Here is an 11824-nt window from a genome sequence, read left to right as displayed (position 1 = left end):
GTTTCTTACTTTGATCCTAGTAGAATAAAGTTTTAGTATGATCTGTCTTTGAGTTTTGTTTCGGGATCTCTCTCTCTCTCTCTCTCTATATATATATATATATATATATATATATATATAGGGCTAGACTATTCTATTACTAGTAATAGAATAATATTCTGTTACCCTCGCGCCCTATATAGAGGAGGCGATCCGTCTGTCCAAAGCCCAATATTCTGTTACTAGTAACAGAATAATATTCTGTTACCCTCGCGCCCTATATAGAGGAGGCGATCCGTCTGTCCAAAGCCCACCGGACCTCTTGCATCTGCTCAACCCCCTGGCCTTCTCCATCACGAGCGCCTGCCTCCACCTTCCCCCATGCCGCCAGCCGCCACCTCCCTCCCTCGCGCTGCCGGACGCCGCCTCCCTCCCCCGCGCCACCGGACGACGCCTCCCTCCCCCGCGTCGCCGGATGCCGCCTCCCTCCCCTGTGCCGCCGGACGCCACCTTCCTCCCCCGCGCCGCCGAACGCGGCCTCCCTCTCCCATGCCGCCGGACGCCGCCTCTCTCCCCGCCCCGCTGGACGCCGGCGCCACCACGACCACCCTCCCCGACGGGCCGTCTCCACGACCACCCTCCCCGATGCGGCGCCGCCACACCCCCTCCCCCAGCGTGTCGCCGCCACGACCTCCCTCCCCAGCGCGCGTCGTCCGGCCCTCTTCCCCACCGCGTGCAGGCAGTTGAACGTGCGACCACAAGCCGTTCAATGTCTCCGCCGTGGACACGCCCCTCTACCTCCTTCTGGTTGCCTCTCATCCCGGTGTGGCCATGGCGTTGGGTTCGCCGCCACTGCGACCAGCAGTCCAACCCGGCCGCCCCAGGCCGTTCACTCGTCGCAGCTCCCAGGTCCCTACCCACCCCCCTTCACTGTTCTTCACTTCATAAGCTTTTGCTGAGTGCATGCCATGTGTTTGCTAAAATGTCTCAGTGCACTCGCCTACTAGTTTTGATATGTTCATGTTCGTTTGTAGCTAATGTCAAATCTAGTTTCGCTTGAGGCAGGGACAAAGAAGTGAGCAAAAGGAGAAATTGATCAATTGCTCATTATGCAGTGGTGGTTTTCCTATCCACATGTTGACACAACAAATCATCAAAATGGGTATGATCAAAATGCCTCTCATAGGATTTGCTATAACTATGTACACCTTTGTAGGCTTTTTCAGTTGCTAGCAAAAATAGATTTGTAGCAGTTCAACATAAAAAGTGAAATCAGTTAGTTGATGGAAAATAATTCACTTAGATATCTATACACTGCAGTAGCAGTTCGGTTCAAAAAAATTCTACAGTTCGTTAAACAAAAAATAGAAACACATATTGTGGTTTAGGGCCTAGACCACAAAAACTACAGTAACTAAAATAGTTCAAAAAATAGGTACAATAGTAGTTCAGAGTTCAAGTATAGTTACCATCAGATAATTGGAATTTTTCAGATGTTGAGAGGGAGAAATGCACTGCTCAGTTCAGAAAATAGCTGAATGAAAGAACTATAGCTTTCCGTATGCTTGTTTTGTGTTCTTGCATCAAGTGACACCAAACCTGTTTGATGGAATATTCACAAGGAATGATCACACACAAGTGACACACTCAGTTCAGAATCTAATTTTGGATAAGTGCAATTCTTATTTTCCATGTGTTCTGCATTTTAGGTGGCGGAGAACCAGTAAGTGCTACTACTGGTGTACGCCAAGTTCAAGGATTTGCCCATGCTCGAGCATCCACTGGCTCCGACCTCCACCCGTTGCTGCACGCCTGGGATCCGCAACCTCCGACCTCACACGTGGACCTCAGTTGGCTTCTCTGTCCCGAGTGCCGCCGCCGGCCTCCCTGCAGCATGGCTTCGGTTCCAACCATCTCTACGAGGCTACCCTATTCCTTCGCTGGACTACGAGCTAGCATCCGAATCGCCGCACTGCCCAGCTGCCACACTCCTCCAGCCACCATCCGGCAGCGCGCGGCGCTCCAAGCACGTCCTCCAGATGCCCCCTCCTCTTGCCTACTCCTTGCGAAGCACCCGACCGTCTCCCTCCTGCCCCGTCCGCCTAGGTTTAGTACTCACACCAGTTCAAGTAGTGATGTTGCAACAAGTACAGCTCCTCCCCTGTCAAGCTTACTGAGCCAAAAAAGAGCATCTTCATGACTGATTGCTAGCTCGCTTCATCATCGGCTGATTTTCCCGTCTACTAGGTTGTTTTTTCGATAAAGGACTTTTGATTGAATAGATATATCGAGGTGATATGATCGCATCGAAAGAAAGCCCGACCTCTGCCTAGCTAGATGCACACAGCCAAAAAGTCGAGAGTGCCCTAAGAATAATAAAAATAATTCGGTACAAAGCGAAGCAAATAAATTGTCGAGGCTAAGGTGCGGTAGATCCTATCCGTAGATCACACCGCCATCCATGGGGGTAGAAAACCTCCCTGGCCGAATGCTCCAGCCGTGTAGACGCCATCATAAAAAGGTCCCTGTCCTCCGGCCTCTGCAGGATAGACCAAGTACGGAGCCATCGTGTACAAACATGAATAACCTGGATAGGAGATGAGACACATTTGTTATTGAAGATCACATCATTCCTGGTAAGCAACAATGCCCAGCATAAGGCCGCCGCTCCCACAAGAATATGTGCAGAAAATTGTTTATCAATACGTGGTGGGTATAAATTAGAAGCTACCTGAACTATGGCCCAAACTGCCCGAGCGAATTTGCACTCGAAAAATAAGTGTCTAATAGTCTCGTCATGTTGGCAAAAGACACATGTCTTAGAACCATGCCAGTTTCGTCGTGCCAAATTATCTCTAGTTAGAATGACTCCTCTATGTAAAAACCAGAGGAAAATCTTCACTCTTAGAGGAATTTTGAGCTTCCACAATTTCCTGTTATCAACTGGAACATCACAATGAACCATTGCATCATACATGGATTTGACAGAAAATTTGCCATTCTGATGCAAGTTCCATCGAAAGACGTCCGGCTCACCTGACAGTTGAATGTCCTCCAGACGAGTGAGTAATTCATTCCATGCTGCCAGGCGAGGGCCAAGAAGGTCCCTACGGAAAGAAATATCAGGGTTTTGTTGTCCTAAAACTTGTTTGATCGTGACAAATTTATGTCTGACAATCCTGTACAAGCTCGGATATTGCACCATTAGTGGGTTGTTCCCTAGCCAGGTGTCTTCCCAGAATCGAACCTGAGAAACATCCCTAACCGAGAAGGTCCCGAATTGGAAAAAGAATTCCTTGGCCTTCATCACGCCACTCCAAAAATGCGAATCCCCGGGTTTCCAATGAACTTGAGAAATGGCATTGGATCCCACATACTTGTTGCGAATGATTTCCTGCCATACCCCATTCTCAGAGAGTAATTTGTAAACCCACTTGCTGAGAAGAGCAATATTTTTATCTCAAGGTCTTGAATTCCCAGCCCCCATTGACTCTTAGGTCTGCATAATACGCTCCACCTAGCCAGTCGATATTTCTTGGATTCATTATTGCACTGCCAAAAAAATCTGGATCTAAAGTAGTCTAGTCGCTGGAGAACCCCTTTCGGTAGGTGGAAGAATGACAACATATATAGAACCATGTTGCTTAGGACAGAATTGATCAAGATCAAACGTCCCCCGTAAGACAAGAGTTTGGCCTTCCAACTGGCTAGACGTTTCTCAAGTCTCTCTTCCACATACTTCCACTCAGCGATAGTTAAACGCCGATAGTGTATAGGAATACCCAGATATTGAATCGGAAACTGCCCGAGCTGACATACAAAAATCTCAGCATACTCAGGTGCTGATTCTGCAGCATCACCAAAGTAAAAGAGTTCGCTCTTATGAAAATTGATTTTGAGACCAGAAAGTTCCTCAAAAGCACATAAGAGCAACTTGAGATTTCTTGCCTTGTCTAGATCGTGATCCAAGAAAAGGATAGTGTCATCCGCATATTGTAGAATAGATAGTCCATCTTCTACCAAGTGTGGAATCACACCACTGATTTGACCGTCCAGCTTAGCCCGCTCAACAAGGGTAGCTAGCATGTCGGCCACAATATTAAACAAAATAGGAGAGGCGGGGTCCCCTTGGCAAAGCCCCTTCCTTGTCTGAAAATAGTTGCCAACGTCATCATTAACTTTTATGGCCACACTGCCTCCAGAAACAAAGCTCTCTACCCAACGACACCATTTTGGTGAAAACCCCTTCATGCGCAAAGTTTGCAACAGAAAGGGACACTTAACTTTATCGTAGGCTTTTTCAAAATCTATTTTAAGAATGACACCATTCAACTTTTTCCGGTGAAACTCATGTACAGTTTCGTGCAGAACGACCACTCCATCTAATATGTTGCGGCCTTGCATAAATGCTGTTTGAGTGGGCTTTACGACATGGTCAGCCACCCCGTTCAACCGATTAGTAGCGACCTTCGTAAAGATTTTAAAACTTACATTCAGAAGGCAAATCGGTCAATATTGTTGAATACGATTAGCCTTCTTAATCTTGGGCAATAGGATAATTTCCCCAAAGTTTAAACGAGAAATATCAAGGTCTTCGGTATGCAGTTGGTGAAACAACGGAACCAAGTCTGCCTTAATCACGTCCCAAAAACATTGATAGAACTCTGCGGGAAAGCCATCCGGGCCCGGAGCTTTGTTGTGTTCCATTTGGAACACAGCGGTTCGAATTTCCTCCTCAGAGAACGGGGAGGTTAGGAATTCATTTTCCGCTTCCATAACTTGAGGGATGTCATGAGTAACAGATTCATCCAGCTGAAAATTTGTTTCAGCTGAAGGTCCAAAAAGCTCCTTGTAATACTTGGTAATGAAAGTTCTAAGTGGTGCGTCCCCCTCAATTCGGCCTTCCTCCTAGTCAAGGGCGAATATGCGTTTCTTTCTATGTCTGCCATTGGCAAGCATTTGAAAGTATTTCATATTATCATCACCTTGCACAAGCGAATCCGCCTTGCAACGTTGGTACCATTTAATCTCTTCCTCGTGTAATAGGCGGGCAATCTGCTCATTTAGATTTCTTTTTTGCTCAATCTCAACAGCAGTCAGAGGCCTGACCTCCGCTATTTTATCAAGGGAATCGATTAAGGTAGATAGTCGCAGTTTTTCTTTTTTGTAAATGCCAGCAGTATGCTTGGCCCATCCAAAAAGGAATCGGCGCAAGGCGCGAATTCGATTGTTCCATCGTTGAATGGGCGTGTTACCATGAGGTTGGCGCGCCCACACTTTCTTAACAAGGTCATGAAATCCCTCTCTAGTGAGCCAACCCAGTTCAAATTTAAACTGGTGACGGTTAGAACGTGGGATTGGTTGTCCAAAATCGGTTAGCAAAGGAGCGTGATCCGATAAGGCCTCAATACGTTCTAGAGCCCGAACCGATGCTAGGGGGTATTTATATTCCCAGTCGGTGGTAACTAGCACTCGGTCAAGTTTTTTAAATGTTGGCACTGATCGGTTATTGGCCCAGGTATACTGACGGCCAGACATCGTGATCTCCCTCAGATCCAGGCTGTCAATAACAACATTAAAGAGGAAAGGCCACCTAGTGTCAAACCGGTCATTGTTTTTTTCCTGCTCATATCGAAGGATATTAAAATCCCCCCAAATAAACATGGGGTGAGGATTGTCTCGACAGGTATTAACAAGTTCTTTTAGAAATGCAGACTTAAACTCCTCTTGAGCGGCGCCATATACAGCCACCAAACTCCAAAGGAAGTTGTCGGACTTGTTTCGAAGGTGGAATTTAATATGATAATCCCCCTTTGACGTGGACAATAGTTACAAGTAAGTAGAGTTAATACCTAGCAATATTCCACTGGACCTCCCGGTCGGCGGCAGTACGTGCCATTCGTAGTCCAAACCACTTGAAAAGTGGTCGAGAGTACGTGTTGGAAAATCACGTTTGCCCGACTCGGTGATAGCTACAAAGTCCAACACATGATCCTTTACGCAATCGGCAATGTGTTTGTGTTTAGCCAAGTCACCAAGACCTCTGCTATTCCAAAACATGCCTCTCATGCTGAACCAATTTTTTGTTTAGAGACCTTCGCCTTCTTAGAAGAGCGCCCTCTTTTCTTTGCTGAGTTAGACTTATTCTTGCGCACCGACGCGACAAGCTCACAAAGCGTAGTGTCGCGTACAGTATCGTCAAGGTCTACTAATTCCTTCTATCCTTTTGTTGTATCTTTATTTGGAGATTTATATTTTAAGCCATTGCCGCTTTTACCTCTAGTTAGTAGAGATGCACAGCAAGTATTCGTTGGAATGCCGCTGACAAACTTTTTATGGAGTTATAAAAAGGTTGTAGGAATTACTCGATGGATTTTACTGTGTGCTTCTGATTCTTGAGGAAAATGTTCTTTTTCTGAATTTTCATTTTCACAAGCGTGATGCATGTGGTATTCAATTGATGCATTTTGAACTACTAGCTCGCTTGATACATATGATGCGGTCCTAAACTATTGTATGATCCAATCTTTTTATGTACGAGCGAAAAACTAAAAAATATGTAGAAGCTTTTGTGTTTCTGTATTTATTTGTACAGTGATAGATGGATGGGTTGTTCTTCCTTTTGTTGTATAGTGATGCTAATCAGACACCATTTTTCTAACTCCAGAAAAGAGTGCTTAGGCCTTAGGCGTGGAGGCTAGTTCATGTCTTGTTGTTACATACTTGCAGCATTATTTAGTTGTGTTCACAAGTAGGAAAGTTGGCATTCGTGAATTTAGACAAAAAAATATGTTCTGCCACTACACTTTTCATGCCCGACAGTTCAGGGAAAATAGCTAACAATGTCTCTGCTAGATCGGACTCTATATATTCACGACACTTTACTACTATGGTAAGTATATTTAAACTGATGTATTTCTTCTAGATAATGAGCTTTTTGTAGTATGGAGAGTACAAGCTGGCGCTGCTGAATTCAGTAGAAGCTAGTTTGTATAAGTTGAATTTTGAACATATGTTGAACACGTACATGTTTACATGCATTTCTAGAGTGCTAATGTGCTATGACTTCGTTGTTGCAGGGGATCTTGGGAAGCACTTAAACAATCGGCCCATCTGCTTTCCGCCGTCATGAACACCGCCGTGGCGCTGCCCATTGCTCTCAGTGGTCGTTCTTCCTCTTGTGTGGCCTTCTTCCCCTGGCAACTGCTGGCTCGTTGGCCGTCCTTCTTCTCCATCTATTGAAGTTCATCCTTTTTAATTGGCAACGTGTGTACAGCAGCAACGGCGGATGATCTATCTCCCATGCCTCCGTCCTCAATCTCGCTGGTATGCTTCTTTATCTCAACTGCAGCTTGTTTCTATTCTTCTTATTTTCAGAGGAGAGATTGTTCTCCACTGTATGCTAATGAAGTGACTATGTTACTGAACTTGTGTGATAATTCAACCTTGCTTGCTTGTGTGTGTGCTACTGAAGTGACTATGTTATTGAACTTGTGTTCTCAATTATTCTGAACCATCGCTGGTAGCATTTGTGATGCTCGTGTGATTTTGCTTGAAAGTTTAATGAATCCGTACGTAGTTCACCTTCAATAACTTTGCAAGTACAGAGATATCACCTAGATGTAGTATGTAACTATGTATTACAACAGTTCAATGATACACCAGTTAAAAAAATATATAGGAGGTTTGGGAGCCAAACAACTGATATTTTGTTGTGTTTTAATTTTTTGGGTGCATGATTGAACAAGAGAAATAAAAATAAAAATGATGTATGATATATAGTGTTCCTCTTTTGATGTTGCTGCATGTGTTTAACCCACTGATGCTCCAGGTTTCTCTATTTTATGTTACGATGGTAGTGACATTGGAGAAGAAAGGTGTGTCGAGGTACAAATCTTGAGTTTTTTGAGGTTCAATGCATTGCTGCTGAAAGGTACATTCTCTCAATAGTATAATGCAATTTGTTAATAAAATAAATAGTGATTCAGTGTGTATTATACGAGCAATTCATACAAAAAAGAAGCAAAAAGCTGTGATTCAGTATGTATTATATGTCCAAATTTTGTTTTATTCAGCATAAGGCTTCCAAGCATGGTTCAGTTTCAGCACAAAGCCTCAGTTCAACAGAAACCATGCCAACTTGGATATTTTTTTCCAACAGATATGAATGCTAGTCCTCTTACCGACTTACCACTTAATAAGTTACTGGACTGACCAGAACTTTCTGTAGTACTAGTTGACATCACTATTCAAGATCAATTTTGAGCTATAAGTTCCATTTTTCTTCCTTCCCATTTTGATACATACTTAGCAATTACCTTTGTTAATTTTGGCATCCCCCGATGCCTCGCGCCCCCGGAGAAGCCACCCGCTGGATCCAGTAGGGCAACGCTGTTGACACCGATGCCGTAGTCCTCCGGTGTCGCCTTTCGCATCCCTGTCCAGGTATAGGACTCACACCAGTCCAGCTCTTCCTAGCTTCTCCGTTCGAGCTCCTCGTGCCATGCTTGATGGCCAATTCATCATTATAATCATAAATTTCTTTCAGTTCTGAAACGTGTACAGTTCTAGGAACATTGTGGTGCAGACCAAAAGTGTGCGATGAATATTCTCTTCACATTTTTTGTGTTTTGGAGTAAATCAACATAGATTTTTTACACAGTAGCTTCTAATTTTTTGCACTAGATTTGGAGATATGAACAATGATTGATTTGGATCAGTACTTGGTTGTGTGATATTTTTGAAACTAGGGCGACCTTGACCTTCGTCCGCTTCTCGTTTCCAGCAGCATCCAGGACGACCTCGACCTACTGCCACTAGCTGTTGGTGCACCTCCTGTTAGCTCCTAGCTATTACCTAGTGTTCTTAATGCTACCTCTACAAAGAAGGTAATAAAAAATATTCACTACCGCTATTGTCTTGCAAGTTCAGAAATTGGGTCTGATGTTGTGTGAGCATGCAGCATAATTCTAAGGAAATAAATATAGAAGTTCAAATATGAAGCATAATTGTGCTGCATACTCTGTTATAAGTTCTAAGGAAATAAATATAGAAGTTCATATTTCAAAACAAATGAAGTATTTTGGAAGTAAAACAAACTATTTCAAAGTACATAAATTATATTTAGGTATCTTTGTGTACTTCTATATTACTGTACATGAACTTGTTCTTTTTATGTGAACTTGTACATTTGCCCATCCGACAAACAGTTTGATTTGCACTTTTTTGCCATATTTGACCTGTCATATTTCTCTAGTTCCATCTCGTTCTTGAGTTATTCTGACCAAGAGCTAGTAAGGTCAAACATAAATGGTTTTACCCCTAATTCCCAAAAGTCACCGGTTCTGTTCAAGTCACTTTGCTCCTCTTATGCTTTTGCCCTTTGACCGTTTGACCGTCAGTTTGAAAACTTCATAACTAATTCATACTGAATCAGAAAAATGCAAATAAGATACCAAAATGTTCAGAAAAACATCGCCTATATGTCAATGTCATTTGCATTCATGAAAAAAGTGTTGGAAAGTGCACATCCGAGTTTTAGCTCTTTTGATACCACCATGAATAGTGAACCCTAAAAAAATTCAAAAAAATTACAAAAAATATGGTGGCGAAGAACAACAAATGTTCTAAGTGCTTGCCAAGTTTCATTAGGGAACGACATTCATGGAAGTCGTGGCAAAAAAAAATCTATTTTGGAGTGCTGATTGTTTTTTTTGTCACGGCACCCACGAATGTTATTCCCTGATGAAACTTGGCAGGCACTTAAAACATTTGCCATTCTTTGCCACCAATTTTTTTAAATTTTTTTGAACTTTTTTAGATTTTACTATTCATGGTGGTAGCATAAGAGCTAAAACTCGGATGGGCACTTTCCAACACTTTTTTCATGAATGCAAATGACACTGACACATAGGTGATGTTTTTTAAAACATTTTGGTATCTTATTTGCATTTTTCTGATTTAGTATGAATTAGTTATGAAGTTTTCAAACTGATGGTCAAACGGTCAAAGGGCAAAAGCATAATAGGAGCAAAGTGACTTGGACAGAACCAGTGACTTTTGGGAATTAGGGGTAAAACGGACGAGTGGGACACAACTAGGGGCATAAATCTAATTATCTCAACATGAATTTACACCAGTTCAAAAAACAAATTGTTGGGAAATAAGATTAAGACCAGAAACCAGAAAAGATGTACAAAAAGAAAGTTAAAAGGCGTTTCATTGAGACCTATATAAGAAAACAATTTGCTGATCTCTACGAATTTAAATAAAAACTTGGAAAAGTTCGAAAAAAATCACATAGTAAGTTCGAACTCCAAAACCTGGCAAGTTCATGGTAAAAACAAAATAGGAAGAAAAGGTACACCCCCATTGATTCATTCAAAAATAGAAAAGTTGGGAAGCTCACGGGCATACCTCTAAAAAGAGTTCAATATAGAAGTTCAAAAAAATAAAAAATGAGTAGTTCTATGTTGAAAATACAATATGTGAGTTCAATATAGCAGTCTAACACTGTTCCCATATATATGTGAGGTGCTCGCGTGTTGGGGTGTTGCATCTCTGGCGAGGTCGCTGTAATGCACCAGCTCCACCACACTAAACTCATCTTTTGTTTATCTTCTGTATGACCTATAGGAGTTCTCAGGTGGCGCTTCAACAAAATTTGTTGTAAGTTTCTTTCTCGTAGATTTTTATTCAATATATTTCTTGCTGAAATATGAAGTTCAAAAACATCATCGGGGCAGGTTCATGGATCGTCACACTCTTGATCACGGTTCGGTTTGTGTGTGTTACTCCACAATATATAATTTTCTGTTTAATTCTTATTTTAGTTAAGTTCAATATATAATTTTAGTTTAGTTCAATATCTTGAGTATCACCTTTTTCTGCCATGAACTCATGCTATAATGTGGGCATCTAAGTTCACTCTGAATATGTTGATACTAAACAAGAAGTTGGCTCTGAACTCTCATATTCGTCTTAACAATTGACAGGTCTGAATATGTTGCCACCGCCGTGCTGATTTCCTGTCGCGACCTTGTTGATTCCCCGCCTTCGAACTGACCACCGCGGACTGTGGGCTGCACCTTCCACGCGCATCCATGTGACCATGTAGATGCACGTCTTCATTGAGTCGCTCACAGCGCATATGTGTGTCTTGTGTTCGTGTGTGCGTGGTCGCGGCCATGCTTGGCGTTTCGGCGTTGTCTGTGTGTGGTCTTGCGGGCGTCTCACCTCAAACGCATCCCAGGACGGTGCACGAGTTGCTGAGGAAACGCCCAAGCCTGTGGCCTCTCGACCACAACTTCGTCTCATGGAAGCTGTTGGATGTGGACAGCCAGTACGAATTCAAGTCTAAGTGGCTCATCAAGGAGGAAAAGAAGAGGAACTCGAGTGGTTTCTCTATGGAGAAGGGCAGAAGACATTTTGCTCTGAACATACTTGTTGATATGCCCATGAGAATGGGTACATTTTTCTACAGATTTTTGTGTTGCTGACGAGGGCTACACAACTTGTATTTCTACCAGTTGAACTTAAGTGTGTCCTCTATAAAGTTCGTGGATGTGTGGATGTTCTTTTGACATTGAACTGTCAAGTGCTTGCAAAATCTGAAGTGTTGATCCATCAGCATTCGCAGCTTCGCACCTCATTCTTGTATGTTATGTGTTTCAAGTGCTCAATGAAGTTTATGTTCTGAGGTCATGTATAACTACCTAGGCGTTCATGTATTACTAACCAGTAAGTACACCTGTTACTTCTCTCGCTCGTCTGTGATATTGGTGAATAGTTCAAATTCTTGGCCAATTTTGAAACATTCAAATTTATAAACGTGGTAAGTTAGAAC

General features: G+C 42.8%; 1 long non-coding RNA gene across 2 annotated transcripts; it reads left to right on the top strand.

Moving 5' to 3' along the window:
* The first annotated feature begins 291 nt into the window (after positions 1-291).
* On the top strand, positions 292-11589 carry LOC109758163 (uncharacterized). Of its 2 annotated transcripts, none has more exons than XR_012187704.1 (7): positions 292-888; positions 1030-1141; positions 7059-7305; positions 7811-7912; positions 8765-8867; positions 10615-10647; positions 10974-11589. It is a non-coding gene; the product is annotated as an uncharacterized lncRNA (long non-coding RNA). The 2 variants fall into 2 exon arrangements; XR_012187705.1 differs by having other exon boundaries at positions 1689-7305.
* Positions 11590-11824: the final 235 nt, after the last annotated feature.

This window comes from Aegilops tauschii, chromosome 6, assembly GCF_002575655.3.
Source record: "Aegilops tauschii subsp. strangulata cultivar AL8/78 chromosome 6, Aet v6.0, whole genome shotgun sequence".
Lineage (NCBI taxonomy): Eukaryota > Viridiplantae > Streptophyta > Magnoliopsida > Poales > Poaceae > Aegilops > Aegilops tauschii.
This window is presented reverse-complemented; position numbering and strand designations above follow the sequence as displayed.